This window comes from Leptonychotes weddellii, chromosome 2, assembly GCF_054177405.1.
Source record: "Leptonychotes weddellii isolate Sample4059 chromosome 2, ASM5417740v2, whole genome shotgun sequence".
Taxonomy (NCBI): domain Eukaryota; kingdom Metazoa; phylum Chordata; class Mammalia; order Carnivora; family Phocidae; genus Leptonychotes; species Leptonychotes weddellii.
The window spans coordinates 7,348,224-7,360,126 of record NC_138370.1 but is presented as its reverse complement, the minus strand read 5'-3'; the positions used below and the strand labels follow the sequence as shown (position 1 = coordinate 7,360,126).

Sequence of the window (11,903 nt, the reverse complement as noted above, 5' to 3'; positions counted from 1 at the left end):
ATCTTCATACCATCAAAATTGAAGAGAGTCCTATTCCTGGAGACTAGCAATATGACAAATGTTGAGGAAGCCCAAATCTACATGGAGGAATAAAAGTCCCCTTAAAGGTAATATTTATGAAATTTAAAAAAAAATCATTTAAATTAAAAGTGTATTTTCTTGTTTCAATACATATTGTGGGGGTACCTGAGTGACAGTGGATTAGACTTCTGCCTTCGGCTCAGGTCATGATCCCAGGGTCCGGCACTGTGGGATCAAGCCCTGCATCGGGCTCCCTGCTCAGTGGAGAGCCTGCTTCTCCCTCTTCCCCTGCCCATCCCCACTGCTCCTGCGCTTGCTCTCTCTCTCTCTCTCTCTCAAATAAATAAAATCTTTAAAAAAAAATACATATTGTTATAGGCAGAATAATGGCTTCCCAACAATTTCCAAGTTCTAACCTTTGAAATTTGTGAATATATTTAATTGTATGGCAAAGGTGAAGTAAGGTAGTAGATGGAATTCAACCTGCTAATCAAAAGATGTTTAAAAAGGATTATCCATCTTTGGGCTGGTCTGTGGTGGACGTCCTCACAGCCTCCTGTGGAAGCCTGGGCCCCCATGTAGCTTTCTCCCTTTGTTTCATAACTATGTCCACCAACAAGAATGCTAATTCACCAGCTGCCTGCCTTAACAGATTTAAGAACAAGGGGAAAGAATACAGAAATGAGGCGGCGCCGAATAGAAGTTAATTTGGAGCTGAGCAAAACTAAGAAAGATGATCAGAGGCTGAAGAGGAGAAACGTAAGCTGACTTCCTGATGACACTACCTCTCCACTGCAGGAAAACCACAACAACCAGGGCACTGCACACTGGTCTGTTGATGACATTGTCAAAGGCATAAAGAGCAACAACTGGGCAAGCCACCTCCAGGCTACTCAAGCTGCCAGGAAACTGCTTTCTAGGGAAAAATAGCCCCCCATAGACAACATCAATCAGGCAGGTTTGATTCCAAAATTTGTGTCTTTCTTGGGCAGAACTACAATCTGAATCTGCTTGGGCTCTCACTAACATTGCTTCTGGGACATCAGAATAGACCAAGGCTGTGGTAGATGGAGGTGCTATCCCAGCATTCATTTCTCTGCTGGCATCTTCCCATGCCCACATCAGTGAACAAGCTGTAGGGGCTCTAGGAAACATTGCAGGTGATGGTTCAGTTTTTTGAGACTTGGTTATCAAGTACAGTGCAGTTGACCCACTATTGGCTCTCCTTGCAGTTCCTGATATGTCATCTTTAGCATGTGGTTACTTATGTAACCTTACTTGGACACGTTCAAACCTTTGTCCCAACAAGAATTCTGCACCCCCATTAGATGCTGTTGAGCAGATTCTTCCTACCTTAGTTCGTCTCCTGCATCATGATGATCCAGAAGTATTAGCAGATACCTGCTGGGCCATTTCCTACCTTACTGATGGTCCAAATGAATGGATTGAAATGGTTATGAAAACAGGAGTTGTGCCCCAGCTTGTGAAGCTTCTAGGAGCTACTGAATTGCCCATTGTGACTCCTGCGCTAAGAGCCATAGGAAATATTGTCACTGGGACAGATGAACAGACTCAGGTTGTAATAGATGCAGGAGCACTTGCTGTCTTTCCCAGCCTTCTAACGAACCCCAAAACTAATATTCAGAAGGAACTATGTGGACAATGTCAAACATCACAGCTGGTCACCAGGACCAGATACAGCAAGTTGTGAATCATGGATTAGTCCCGTTCCTCACTGGTGTTCTCTCTAAGGCAGAGTTTAAGACACAAAGGAAGCCGTCTGGGCTGTGACCAACTATACAAGTGGTGGGACAGATGAACAGATTGTATAACTTGTTCATCGTGGCATAATAGAACCATCGATGAACCTCTTAACTGCAAAAGATACCAAAATTATTCTGGTTATTCTGGATGCCATTTCAAACATCTTTCAGGCTGCTGAGAAACTAGTGAAACCGAGAAACTTAGTATAATGATGGAAGAATGCAGAGGTTTGGACAAAATGGAAGCTCTACAAAACCATGAAAATGAGTCTGTGTACAAAGCTTCATTAAACTTGATTGAGAAGTGTTTCTCTGTAGAGGAAGAGGGAGATCAGAAATGTTGTGCCAGAAACTACCTCTTAACTTTTTAGTTAACTTTTAGATTGTACAGCTGAGGCAGAAAGTTGTTTGTTGTGTACTCTGTTTGGTAGAAGTTTGTCTTACTGTTTCTCTACTAGGAGCTCTTTTTAAATGTGTTTTGTTATTGTGGCACTTTTTACAACGGAACTATCCTTGACCAGTTCCAAAGTGTACAAACTGTATGAAGCTCTTCTTCTCAGTGGGTTTCTTATTTCTATGTGGAATCTCCTATCTTGCATTGTCCTATAAATAAAGATGAAATTCCACCCTTAAAAATAAATTCCACCCTTAAAAATAAATAAATAAATAAATAAATAAAGGATTATCCAGGAGAAACCAATGTAATCACAACAGTTTTTAAAGGTATAAGAGGTAGCCATGACAAGTCAGTGTCAAAGTGATAGGATATGAGAAAAACTTGACCAGCCATTGCTGATTTTGAAGATTTAAGCAGGGCAGGGTCACAAGCCAAGAAATGCAGGCACCCTCAAGAAGCTGGAAAGGGTAAGAAAACATCTTTTCTTAGAACCTCTAGAATGAACACAACACCTTGATTCTAGCCTAGAAAAACCCATTTAGGATGTCTGACCTCATGATAGCTATTACATTTTCATCGTTTTTAAGCCACTAAGTTTATCCTAGTTCATAATAACAGCATTGGAAAACGTGTATGGGCGTGTTTGTAGGTTACTACTGTAGCACAGAAGGTGGTGGGAAGATCAATAAAATTATACTACTGCAAATTTCTCCCTTGTCATGTGTAAAGCAACATAAGATCAGAAGGTTAATATTTTGATAAGATGCATACAATAATAAATAAAGGGGGATGGAGACAACCACAAGCATAATAAATAAGTCAACTATGTTTTATCTTAGAGGGCATTAAGTGCTGTTGGAAAACAAAATAAGTATCACAAGAGAAAGGGCTAGGAAATTCTAAGGATAAAGTTTGTAATTTTAAATAAGGTTACCAGATCAGGTATTGTGGAGAAGTGACATTTAAGCAAAGCCTTAGAAAATGCTAGATGTTAGCTCTGGGATATCTGGGCAAAATTCCTTCCAGATAAAAGGCACAGTCAGTGCAAATCTATAAGATGCACTGGGCCCTGGAATGTTAGAGTAAGAACAAACAGGCCAGGGTGTCCGAATTGCAGTGAAAGAGGGACATGAGTGGCCAGAGAGGGGGTCAAAGTTTACCAAGAGGTCAGATCACATAGACCTGTGGAGGCTTTTTCTTTCCCACTGTATGTATTAAAAGGGGTTATGCTCCCTTAAGAGCCAGACTTGTGCTCAAGTGGGCAGATGGAAGCTTGGCTCCAGGCCTGGGCTGCAGCCCAGGGTTAGATATGGGAGGGAACCAGAAAGAAGGTAAGTGCTTAATTAATCATTACTCATCTCCTAAGTCACAGTGCCACAAACAGAACACGTTCCTTTTATTTGTATGAAAATATCTTTGCAGCCTTCTGATAGTAGAATTATGTCAACATATAAGGATCCAATATATTTTGCGACGGACTGTTCTTTAATGTAGTTTCAATATTGTCCTTGTGAGATAAGTTCAGCCCTTAGTAGCAAATTTTTAACAAAATATTCAATAGTAAAATGTAAAATTTCACAAGGTGATACAAATTTTCATACTAGCGGTTTCCTAATAGACTGCGAGGTATTCATGAAATACAGATAAAGAAATGTTTTCGGGATTATTTCTGAAGATGGTTGTTAAATAATTTACAAAGTGTAACCTTATGGGAAATGAAATGAACACTCAGTGTCCTAATCTAGCAGTATTGAATAATTCTCCTTTGATGGACATTTTTCTTTTTTGTACTTGAGATCAGTTATCTTAGGAGTCATTGTGATTCTTACTCATAGTCTGTATGTTGGGGTGACACTAATGAATCTGACAACAAAAATCTTTTATATGATAAGAAAAATTTCCTTCTTCAATTGTGGTTTTTATAATATTTTCATTTTCTCCTGAAATGTGCTGGTTTGTCAGTATCACCTTCATTCATTTGGCCCTGTGCTAGGCTCTAGGGTACAACAATGAATAAATACAGGTCAGGCTCTAGGGTACAACAATGAATAAATACAGGTCAGGCTCTAGGGTACAACAATGAATAAATACAGGTCAGGCTTCTTCTTTTTCCGTGTTCGTATGTTTAGGCCAACTATTGTGGTACTTTGGAATATCAAAAAACCACAGAATGCTCGAGAGAAGGATAAAACTGATGACTGTAACATTAATGGGTTAAACTATAGGAGATACAAAGGCTATTTGTCATCATACTTCAGCCAACTGAATGATTAAGGACAGAGAAGAGCGTCTATCAGATCTAAGGTAAATAAACCAGCGAAGTAATATTAAAGTGTTCATTTCACTGGAATAGTAAAGCCAAATGATGAAAATGTGTTATTGTGTGCTGGTAAAGATAATCACCAAATAAAATTAAGGAAGAGAGAGGGAAACCTTGTAAAATAGTGCAAATCTGTGATAATCCCACTGGGGTAAGAGTCTATTTAAAACTGTTAAGATAAGTATCCGTCAAAATAAACGAGGTGATGCTGTAAGTAAAAAAGATCCCAACTCTCAGGGGCTTAAAATCACAGGTTTATCTGTTTGTCATGCTTTATATCTATTGCAAGCCAACTCTATTCTTCAGAAATTGGCTGTGTATTTGTGTTTGTATGGTGCAGAGGCAGAAAGAAGGTTTATGGTGAACCATGCACTGAAAGTTAAGGTTCTATGCAAAATTAGTATAAGTCACTTCCACTCACAGGTCATTCACTAAAACAAAGGGGAAAGTCACTGTTCAAGGACTGTAGGGAAGTTCAATGCTAGCATCAGTGTCAGAATACCTGGTGAACACTGTGAATGACTCCCCACGGCTGTGATTGCCAAACTTTGAAAATACATATTTATCTTTATCTTTAGTTTTCATTGGAAATATACTAACCATCATACCTCTACCAAAGTAATGTTAACATATCAAGGTTAATATTCTAAGATGTTTCCTCTATCTCTGTAAAAAAAAAAAAAAACAAACTATGGTTAGAGCATTTAACCTGAGATCTACCCTCTTCACAGAAGTTTAAGTGTACATTATTGTCAACTATAGGCACAATGTTGTACAGCAGACTTCTAGAACTTTATTCATTTTACACCACTTAAATTTTATGCCCACTGAACAGCAACACCACTCTCCTATTTTCCTAATGAATGGATATAATTTCAGGATATGAACTAAACACATTTATTTTTCTTTCTTAGCAAGATGGATAGATTTTTTTTTGCATTTGTGCCATTAAAGATAATATTGCATGTAGTTTTACCTCCCTGTTATTTCTATAGAGAGTCCTAGACATAAAATTGCTAAATAATGTGTTTGTTCATTTTTATTTTAAACAGACATAGAAAATTACCTCCCAAAAGCTTGTTAAATTAGCTTGACTATCAACAGTAAAATAGCCACATGTTTCCATTTGTTTAAATTACAGAAAATTTTATGTGGTCGTCATTCACCTTCGTATTTTGAAATTTTGAAATTGGAAATAATGATCTCAGTTGTGTTAAGGTTAAAAACCAGCTTTCACCCTTTTTTTTCTCTGTTGGAAAACTCAGGGCAAATAAATTCTATGAACAAAACAACTAACTGAAAAATATCTTTTTGGTAACATTGAAATCTGCAAATTTAAGATTTAGAAAAAACTAGGTTTGGTACAAAAATATTAAAAGCTAAAAAGCAGTATCTGAAAATATATTAGAATTTTTGTTGACTGAAAATTAATGAGAGGATTTAACCCAGACAAAATTTGGATTGAGAAATTTTCACCCACAGAAACTCTACTTGGTTGAAATAATGACACCAAGGAAACTACAATGTCAAGAGTAATATTTTGTAAAAATTAATATGCTCTGAAGAAATGATCAAGAAATCAAATATTTGAAATTTATAGAAAAGTAATCCATGCTGAGGAAAATTATTTCAATGACATCAACCTGGAATAAACCAGAAACATATAACAATGCTATTAAAAAAAGAAAAAAAGATCAAGAGTGAAATTGGTTTAATTTCATTGGGGGAATACACAGTTTCACTGAAAAAGTGGTACATCAATTTTGGTATAGATCTGATTGAAATGTTTGCATCCATCATCAAGACCCCAAATATTTGGAATAAAAATGAAATGGTAGGCAGATATCGGGTATTCAAAACTTTGGACTCACAACTTGGGAAAAGAAAACAATGTTTACTCTGCCCCCACTATGGGCATTTTCCTCTGCTCCTTTCAGCCTTCTGCACAAAGAAGCAAAAGTCTCAAACACACAGTAGGCATAAAACTCAAGACATCAGAATTGGGCTGCGTTTATTGTTTTTCCTTCTACTTATCATTTGTTATACACTGAATTGTACCTCTCCAAAATTCCTATGTTGAAGCTCTCACCCCCCATGTGACTATATTTGGAGTAAAGGACCTCTAGGGATACAGTTAAGGATAAATGAGGTCAAAAGTGTGAGGCCTTAAACCAATAGGACTGGTGCCCTTATAAGAGGAAAAGGCACCATAAATTGACACCCTTCTGTCTTTCTCCCCCCACCCCATCACTCTCTCCTTCTCCATACATGCACAGGGAAGATGCCATATGAGGACACAGCAAGAACTAAGTCATCTACAAGCCAGGAAGAGAGGACTAGAAACCAACAACTCTGATAGCACCTTAATCTTGGACTTGTCAGCCTCTTAAACTATGAGGAAATAAATTTATGTGTTTAAGGCACCCCAGTCTGTGGTATTTTGTTATGGCAGCCTGAGCAAACTAACACACCATCCTAAGACCTCTTTTTTGTCTTGCTAAAACTCACAGACATTTCTATTCCTTCTATGTAATTCTTCCTCTTTGATTGTTAGTGCCCCAGTTCCTGGAGAAAACTTCATCTCTCAAATATCCTTGCTTAGCAATTTTCTATAACCTTGGGCCCCAAAGTAAGCTTTCCAAAGTCTCTGGAAAATTAGACTGATTGAATGCTACCACAGACCTGAACTACAAACATGCAGTTACTCTGAGTTTTGTAGGCAAAGTGAAAGAACTGCATCTATACGACAAAGACAGAAGCACAAATACATGTGTAGTCTAAGAAGAAGTGTCATGGAAACCAAGTATATATTGAGTCGTTTTTTATATAGGCATCTAGGTAGTTTGAAATTCTGTGATATCATCACTCAGAACTTAAAAAAAAAAAGGATATTATATCTCCTTTTATCATAGAAAAACTGATGAAAGCAAAGTAGAATCCTAATGGAAAGTTATCTGTGGTAATCAAGAAAACATGAACATAAAAACTCTCCCAACATCAAAATTCTGAAGAAAAGGATTTCAATTCCCTTACTACAAGTTGATTTCTATTTCTACAAGGTTGAGGTAGAAAATATTGAAATGAAAATATAAGTATGATCATGTCTAAGCAAATATACAGTTATGGAATTTTTAGTAATTTATTAATTCATTATATAGAACCCATACACTTTCAAAAAAAACTCCAAAACATATTTTGTAAAGAAAATATATATTTTGAACTGATGTTTAAAGCTTGAATAATGACAATTATATAAAATTGGTGTGTATAGGTTTGGGACTTTTGCTAAACTAAACTAAATGTTTATTACTGTTAATGTTATCTTTTTGTTCACAAGTTCTAACTCTGAGAACTCAGGCAAAGACAAATTGAGTTACACACTTTGATGTTCTAACCAAAATATCAAACCTGCTTTTTAAGATTATCAAAGTTTTCCAAAACGAAATTCTAAAAGTAATGTGTTCCCTGGGTACTCATATGAATGACAAAGAACAGGATAATGGACAATGTCTTCAACAGCAGCTTATCAGCAAAGCTAGAAGCATTCTTCAAATGTCCATTTATTGAATCTAACCTTAATAAAAGCCAAGGACATAACATTAAAAATCACACAATGAAGGCATTTCTGCCAAAGTTTGAGCCCGTCAGGTAAGCATTTTTATAATCCAACTTGATAAAATGGTCAAGTTTACACTAATTTGAGCTGTGATGGATAGAGGTCTTGCACTTTGGTTATCTTTCTTGAGTATCAGTCTTATTCTTTACATGTAGAAAAATAATTTCAAGTTTAAACTCTTTGACTTGAGCCAAGAACACAGGGATTCCAGATTGCTGAAAGAATAGTGCAAGCATTTTACAACAGACATTGAGAAGTATAATTTATATGCTCCACAAATAGAGTGTGACAGAGAGGAAGACCAGCATTTCCTCAGTTTTAGATCATTTTTAAATGTGTCCAACTGAGATCACATATTGTAGATGAATATCTCAATCATACACAAACTTCAAAGTTGCTCCCACAAAACTTTTCTTCTACCTACAAAACTGCAAATTATTTTTCCAAATTCCATATATCATTTGCTGGAACCAGCATCCCATTAGATCCTCAGGACAGAAACATGATGGATATAATTTAGATTTCTGAATTTCCCTCTCTCTTATTCTCTACTTCTAATCAATAATTAATCTCTAACAAGTTCATCTCCTAAGAATATGTTTATGGTATTTCTTCTCTTTTTTCCACACTCACACAATCCTCATTGGACCTTCAATTAAAGTTACCTGAGACTATCTGTGCTCCATCTTTCCCATTAGAGATCTCTTTAAGACATAACCATTGATCAATACTCACTGAGGTAAACCTTTGATGTATTTCCCCAGCCATCAGGCAAACGGCTAAGGTCATTGTCCTGGTACAGGAGGACTTAATGACATCTGATAATATCTTCACTCTTAAACCCTAACTCTACCCGCTTATAGTTTAAATACAAACAACATAGAAACTATAGAATCACGATGGCCAGCTTTTCTACATTTCCTCCATTTATAGGCACAGCCTTGTCTTTCTAGAAAACTCCTATAAATTATTAAAGACAATGCTCAAATGGTTTCTGTGTGTGAGACCTCTTTTGTGAAATCTCACAGAGTCAATTGTGTGTGGTTAAGTACCAGTAAAATAGATGTCACTCGTCAAGATAGAGGCATAGCTTGTTTGATGATTGTTTGGTAAGAAAGATTAGGAACTTTCCATAGATGGTCACATGAGGAAGGAAAAACTCAAGGTTAATTTAGAATAAAGTGGGATTGGATTTTAGCGTGATAACAGAGATAAGATTTGGGAATAAAAGCCACTGTAAGCAATATTTATCAGTTAATGGAAGTGGGGACTAAACAGATTCTATATATGGGGAAGACATTTCAATATGCTAGACTCTGGAGGTTGAGGTAGATTTTCAATAAAGCTGATGGTGTGTAAGTTCAAGGGCCCAGGCTCCACCCAAAGCCCTAATTTTTCATTTGCAATTCTGTGCTCTTTTATTTAAAAACAGCCCATAAAATTGTGTAAGCTTCAGACACTGAAAAACCTTGATAAAAAATAGCATTAAGCCAAACAGAAAACTATAGGAGGCCTCATTTCTACATATTTGCCAGTTTCCTTGGAATGACTGCAACTTGGCCATCATAATTTTCTTTCATGTTTAGAGGTGAGTAGCACAGGGGAAATGATTTCATTTTTTTATGATATAGAAATTTGAGTAGAGATGAAGCAATGCAAGGAAAATCAGAACATTATTATTTTTTTAACAGATGTGGGGGTGCCTATGGGTTTCTTTTTAACTATTTCTTTCTCTTTCTGGACTGTTGTATATATGTCCCTGCTTGTATTCCTGTATACGTGTGATGTGGGATGTGTGTGTGTGTATATATATACACACGCATATATACTTATGTATGTGTGTTTAATATTCCTAAATAATCTCTTAGAAATAATTCAAGGGCGCCTGGGTGGCTCAGTTGGTTAAGCGACTGCCTTCGGCTCAGGTCATGATCCTGGAGTCCCTGGATCGAGTCCCGCATCGGGCTCCCTGCTCAGCAGGGAGTCTGCTTCTGCCTCTGACCCTCCCCCCTCTCATGTGCTCTCTCTCTCTCATTCTCTCTGTCTCAAATAAATAAATAAAATCTTTAAAAAAAAAAAGAAATAATTCAAGCTCTTGCCAATTTCCACTTAAATTCCATGCAAAATGGAGAAAGGAAGATCTTCCTTCCTCTAAAAGATTTAATTAGAAGGTAAATAATGATGATGATAATCTATTAATAACTATCAATTATTAAATACCTATTTTGTGCTTCATTTATTTTTATTCTTTATAAATGTGAAATATAAAGAATAAATATTATTTTATCTTGTGTCTAAATCCCCTCAAAGAAATTAATTTCTCACAGGCCAATAAGAATATGCACAAAGTTAAAACCCACTTCACATTGATTCTTAAGCCTAATCTCTTTCTACTAATCCACTGGACCACTCAGTTTGAAAACAGCTGTAGCATTCTGGCTCCAAAGAAATCCTGGACGCTGATTGTGGATATTCTGTTGTTTACCTTCCAAGAAGGAATCAGCACATTCAGAACTACTTGGTTATTTACAAAAGTTAGATGTTATTTATTTTTTTTTTTTTTGGAAGCTATTTACAATAGAGGTTTTCCTCCCTGGATAGGACTTTCTTCCATCCAGGATTGTACTGTACTATTATGGGCCACTCATGACAAAATCAGATGCTGCATGTTTTCATAATGAAACTGGCCTGTTCATGGGTAAGGAGATAACAGCGTTTCTTCCATGATTAAAAGCTGGACTACTGAAGTCAGCTGAGAGTTGCATTTCGGTACCAGCATTATTGTTTGCTGGTGCTGTAACTATGAGTAACTTTTGAGTCTCATTTTTACTGTCTGTTAAATGAGAATAATGATATTACAGACATAGCACTGTTAAAAAAAAGTATATATGATCATGCAAGTAACAAGTTTGGAATGTCTCCTTCCCTCTCGCTTTCTCTTCCTGGCTGATTTTTTTTTTTTTTTAAGATTTATTTATTTGAGAGAGAGAGAAAAAAAAAAAACGATTGAGGGGGAGGGGCCGAGGGAGAGGGAGAAGCAGACTTCCTGCTTGAGCAGGGAGCCCGATTTGGGGCTCAACTGCAGGACCCTGGGAACATGACCTGAGCCGAAGGCAGATGCTTAACCAACTGAGCCACCCAGGGGCCTCTCTTCCAGGCTGATTTTTAGGGGAAGATTTTTAGGTTGCACTGCACCATACTGTTTAACAGATGTCTAATATTTCAATGAGGCTGATTTTACTGTCAAAGAGTTCACCTAGAAGAAAGAAGAGAGGAAGCAGGTATGTGCTACTGAAGGAGCCACCTGTGATTCTGCTTCTCTCCGTCGTTCTGAGGGTTAAGTACTTCTTTTTCATTATTTAGAAATGAGAACAATAAAGTACATTAGCTAAATATACAAACTAGAAGTGGATAAAGTGATAAGATTTCAATGGCGAACAGGATAAATCCAAGGACTAAACTCCACACCAAGGAGCAAGCAGTGCTCTGTGAGTTAACCAGTATCATCCACTCAGGTGTACTCTGGCTGTGTCCTCAGCCAGGGGGGATCACTGTATGAGGTCTCTTTGGAAGAACCTGAATCCATACCAGGTAGAGAGCCAAAGTCTGAAACAACCTGAAGGCAGTGAAGTCCCTAACATAGGGGACTGTATTCTCAACAAGTCTGAAAAGCTCAGCTGAGCTCTTTGTTGAGGAATATTTTAAACAGTCCAAGAAACAGACTCAGCATTTAGTCACAGAATTTTCCGGATTTTTGGAGACACATCCAAATTGTATTGCTCTGCT

General features: G+C 37.0%; 1 pseudogene; it reads left to right on the top strand.

The window, feature by feature from the left end:
• Positions 1-626: 626 nt before the first annotated feature.
• LOC102747821 (importin subunit alpha-1 pseudogene) lies at positions 627-2,147 on the top strand (annotated as a pseudogene).
• Positions 2,148-11,903: the final 9,756 nt, after the last annotated feature.